The following is a 5677-nucleotide window of genomic DNA, read 5'->3' as shown; positions in this document are numbered from 1 at the left end:
GTGGTGGCAAAATCCACATCCTGAGGTTTCACTCCATTTAATAAATCCCTCACTGCACCTCCTGCTATTCTTAATTCATGGTTCTCTTTGACAAATAATTCTGTCAGACTCTTCAATCCTTCTGTGAAAAGCGATTGGAATTCTGGAGACTGCAACTTCATTGTAAACAGACACCGCTTCAGAAGGCACAGCCTAGCCCAACTACAGTTTAGTACTGGCCTGTGCCTAGAATACAGGTACCTCAGCATCTGGAAAGTCACCAACCATGCATCCAATGCCAAGGAGGCCTCTGGCCACACCCCGCTCCCGCCTTCCCCTCGGACAGCGGGCGTTGGCCCACCCGGCCCTCGCAGGGGACAGGTGGGCCCGCCTCAGCAGAGTCTTAAAAGACAATCAATATAAGACCTGGTTGGGGGCCATAGCACAGTGATTATGGCGCCACATACACCAAAGCTGGTGGGTTCGAATCTGGGGTGGGCCAGCTAACAATAATGACAACTGCAATAAGAAAAAAGAAAAATAGCCCGACATTGTGGTGGGCACCTGTAGTTTCAGCTACTTGAGAGGCTGAGGCAAGAGAATCACTCACACCTGAGAGTTTGAGGTTGCAGCACCACAGCACTCTACCAAGGGTGACATAGTAAGACTCTATCTCAACAACAACAACAACATAAGACCTAAGTACCCAGACAAAGAGGAATGTAAGAGAACAGCATGACTGAGAAATGGAAGGATGCCTCTGATGTAATCAGGGGAATGCAAGGGATCAGTTAAGAAAGTATCTTCTGGCTATTACTTCCCTCTATAACAGATAAGAAAATGAAAATAAACTATTCTTACTGCTGTGATCTGCATGCCTTTGTCCCCTCCAAAATCCATGTGTTGACACTTTAAGGGAGGGAGTCTTTGGGAAGTGATTAGACCATCAGGACTCTACCTTCGTAAATGGTATTTTTGCCCATATTAAAGAGGTAGGAGGGAGCTTGTGTGCCACTTTCCACCATGTGAGGACGTGTAGAAGTCCTTGTCTATGAGAAACAAGCCCTCACCACACATTGAATCTGCTGGCACTTTGATCTTGACCTTCCCAGCTTTTGGAGCCGTGAGCAATAAATTTCTATCACTTATAAATTACTCGGCCTAAGCTGTTTTGTCATAACAGCCCAATGGACTGAGCCATTCATACTTAAAATGAAGAGTCCCTGAATTTGTGGAAATTATTTCCCAACAGTTTCTCTGCATTTTAAAAAATGGTGAGTTTCCTGCAAGGACGTCCAAGTTATTTATTTTAATTTCAACTCTCAGTGTTATTTTTAAAACTAAAGCAGAGTGTGACTATATGCTTAATCATTAAGATTTTCAGAAAACCTCTAGCCTTGGTGGACTTATATTTTGGACCTTCAAACTTCACTTCTCTTGCATTGATTTTAGGTATTAATAAATGTCAAGTTCAATGCCAATCAAAGTTGATTTGGGAACACCAAGTTGCTGTCATTCTGAAGGCCTGAGCCCAGGGAAACAGAGATTAAAAAGTTGATTTTAAACTAAAAGATGGGGGTTGGAAAAGTATCTCAAAAAAAGCTTCCAACAACCAAAAACTGTATTGTCTCTAAGAAAGTCTCATTGAAAATGATTCTAGCTACTGGGATTACCAGTCAGGGTAGTTGCCAAATGTTTGCTCTCATGAGCAAGAAGTGCAAAAAGTTGGCTTCAGATGGTCAGTCAGTCACCGATGCACACACAGGGAACTGCCAAAGACTCTGAACAGCGGAGAGACACACGGATGCAGAAGGTTCCAACCAAGCTCTCAAAATATCAGGGAAATACCTCAATAGGCCTAGGAAAGATGCTGTTTATGCTGCTTAGAGGCAACATTAACTCTGAGATTCTTTTTTCTGTTGATTTAGGAAAAGGCAAAAATGAAAGAGAGATGCCAGAAACACGTTGCTATAAATTAAAGCACTATTGGGAAACAATCAATCATGTACTCAACAAGCATTTATCAAGCACCAGTGTCAAGTTCTGAAGACAGGAAGATAAATAAACTGAAGTTTCTGCCCTCACACAGCTCATCGCTCAGAGCAGGAGACAATAATTACAAAACCTCTTGTGTCGGCTACAGCGGAGCAAGCGTAAGATGAGGAGCGGGACACCAAAGGAAGCGAGTCTGGGCAGGATGGTCAGGGAGGGACTTACAGGAAAGACCTTTGGGCTGAAGCTCAAAAGATGAACAGGAATTAGCTGGCTTCAGCCTGGCATTCAGGACAGAGGGAAATCTTCCCAAAGCACAGCGGAGCACACAGACATGCGATAACTTCCATCAGATCAATTCAGTAAATGAGCCCTTTTCATATCAGAACTCTGATTTCAAAGTTTTCCCTTTTAATTTACTTGTTCTTAATATTTTCAAGAAAGTGTGTGTGTGTGTGTGTGTGTGTGAGGGGTGTTATTTTAAGGACAGCCAAAGCAATCTCCCCCTCGTGGAGTCCGAAGTACCCGTGATGAGCTCTGAATGCATCCTGCCAATCTAGTTTCCCTACAGGATTCTTCAGCAGAACCCTATAAAAGAGATGATAACCATTAGAAAAATAGCATATTAAAACTGTAATCATTATTTAAGAGGAAGAAGAAGAAAAAAGATGACGGTGACAAAGAAGAAGAGAAGGAAAATACTCTTTTTGAAAATCATACAGTCAACTTTTATTTTTTCAGAGAAATAGGATTGAAAATTAGGATGACCAAACCTAGGAAAAAGGAAACAATAGTTAAGTTAAAGTTAAAAAAATCAGAGTAAAGTGGTAGAATTAAAATCAAACAAATTTTTTATATTGTAAAAGTACTAAATTTGCCTATTAAAGTCAGAGCCTGAGTTATTGAGCTTAAAAAATTAAAACCAATCTAAATGCTATTCATAAGAAATGCTTGAAACAGATGGTATGTTATTTGGAATTTATTAGTTAGGTCAAAACTCACGTTTACTCGTACATTTAGCTTCTTTCCTACATCACACGTCTTACCGCAAGTGAATCCAGGAAATTTAAATTGGCAGCATTCACTAGTGCATAATAACTGCAGGAAACAGCTATCACTCCTACGGTTAGGGAAACCAACGGAGAACCGGGCTTTCAGAATTTAGAAGCTTAGAACAGAGGCCATGACTTCAGAGCTCAGAGTACTGGGGAGGAGGTGATCCCAGCCGGTTCTGGTACCGAGAAGGGTTGAAAAGTGGTTGATTTGGGGAGGGTCAGGATGAAGCTGGGCTTTGCAGCTCACTGTCTCTGCCGGAAGGAAGGGCTCTTTGCTGATAGAAGCAGCAAAAACCAGGAAGAAGGAATTCCTTTTCCTCCTGTTTTAGTTCATTTGTGCTGCTGTAACAACCTACTTGAGGCTGGAAAATTGATAAAGGACAGAAATTTATTTTCTCACAGTTCTGCAGGCTGGAAAGTCCGAAGTCAAGGTGCTGGCAAGCTTCGTGTGTGGTGAGGGCCTGGTCTGTGCTTACAGGGCAGTACCTTGCTGCTGCATCCTTTGGAGATGAGGAAGGGCAGAAGAATGAGACACTGCGTAAAGCCTATTTCATAAGGACCCTGATCCCGTTCCTGAAGGCAGGGGCCCTAATTACTTCTTAAAGTTCCCACTTCTACACACCTTCACGTTGACTGTTAAGTTTCAACATCTGAATTTTGGAGGGATTACATATAAACTACAGGATTTCCCTTTCGGCTTTTCCTAATCTTTTCTTTTCTTTTCTTTTCTTTTTTTTTGTTTGAGACAGACCCTCAAGCTGTCACCCTGGGTAGAGTGCCATGGCATCACAGCTCACAGCAACCTCCAACTCCTGGGCTCAAGCGAGTCTCCTGTCTCAGCCTCCCAAGTAGCTGGGACCACAGGCGCCCGCCACAACGCCTGGCTATTTATTTTTTTTTTTTGGTTGCAGCCGTCATTGTTGTTTGGCGGGCCCGGGGTGGATTCGAACCCACCACCTTAGGTGTATGTGGCTGGCGCCCTAGCCACCTGAGCCACAGGCGCCGAGCCTCCTAATGTTTTCTATTGATGTAGAACCTAAGAGAGAGCCAGGTGGGAAAGGAGGATGGATTTGGAGCTGAGTGTTTATAGGTAAATTACCAGCCCTGTCCATCTCTTTGACTAGTTGGCATTCACACATGAACACACACACACTCCTCTGTGTATATCTGAACTTCCAAACCTCAGTCCTAACATTTTTATGCTTCTGCCTGACTAGACTCAAGTGTCCTTTGTGCAAATGATGATGCTCAAACCCTCTCCCCCAAAATAGAAAGGAAAAAACGACGGGAGGCCTGATGTCCACTTACGGCAGATGATCACAGTACACATCTCTGCACGAAGTTAACTTTTCCTCTAATTCAGTCATCATTCTGATTTACATTGAATACTTTAAAACTATATTGTAAAATTAACCAATAAGAGAAAAGGAGGAGGGATGAAGAAAGAAAATAGCCAAGAAGAAAATGTACAAAGCTGCCAGTTTTTTGTGTGTATTTTCTCGACAACCATAGTTAACAGTTATACCTAGTGAATTGGTGCAGGAATTTACTCTCAAATGTTTGAATCTTGAGTTATCCTTTATTTGATTTCTGCAGTTTTCCATTAACTTTTGCTATCGCAGAAGCTCTAAGGGGTGTCCCTAGGGACTCCTCAGGGTGCCAGACATTGCTGTCCACTCGCCACTGCATAACAGCAACCTAATTTCCCATGTACAATATAAACAGGCTCTATAACCCAAGATGGTTTGGCAATCTCTGCTTGTTGGCCTAAAATTCCTGAAAACCTAATTAACTGCTAGTCAAGAATCAAATATATGAAATTTTATTCTATGTGCAGCCTTAAGAGTTATTCGCCCACCATAGTTTTGTGGATAGCTAGCAGAATACAAGTCTCCTGGATCAGAGACAAAGGATTGTTTATTACTCACAGTGATAGCAGTAGACTGAGTATCAGAATTTTTCACCAGTTCCCTGAGCCATAATTCCTACAGCGCAACATGAGAAGGCTCAATGACACGTACAAAGTGGGTTTTATTTCAGGAGAGGGACCCCAAATTTAGGTAGTTCAAATCTTTTATAATAGATAGTGAGCAAGTTCTAAGACAGACATTATCTCTGCTTTCCAAAGTACAGAAAATGTGTTGTTTGCTCCAGTGGCAGAGATATCTTCCAAGGCTATTCGCTATATACGTAAACATCTGTGAGAAGATAGTTTGGAATTCTGCAATACCTTCAGAAACCAGCAGAACTTTGGAAAGTTGTTTCCCAACACTGCTTACTCCATGTCACTGTTGGGGCTCAGGACACATCACCCCCAAATATTCCTCTTTGGCATATTGATTATTAGCTGGCTGTTTTGAGAAACTACAGACACCCCAGTAGCTCTGAAAAGCTTCCCCTTTGTAAAGGAAATTTACATCTATAAAGGAAACTTTCATTAGTGAAGGTATCTGTTTCCAGAAGAGATCATGTAACCTCCATTAGGTTGGTCTGGAGACAACCTTTATCAATGAGGCAAATTTTATTCATTGTACATTTCCTCTTGTACAATGTCCACCACCAACTTGTCTCCACCACCCTCTACAAGCCCGAAGCTCCTCTTCCTTTCTATAGGTCAGAATGTCATACAAACGTCAATCCTCTGACCCTTC

This window comes from Otolemur garnettii, unplaced genomic scaffold (assembly GCF_000181295.1).
Source record: "Otolemur garnettii isolate 467f Iridium unplaced genomic scaffold, OtoGar3 scaffold00007, whole genome shotgun sequence".
Taxonomy (NCBI): Eukaryota; Metazoa; Chordata; class Mammalia; order Primates; family Galagidae; genus Otolemur; species Otolemur garnettii.
Note: the sequence above shows the minus strand (reverse complement) of the source record.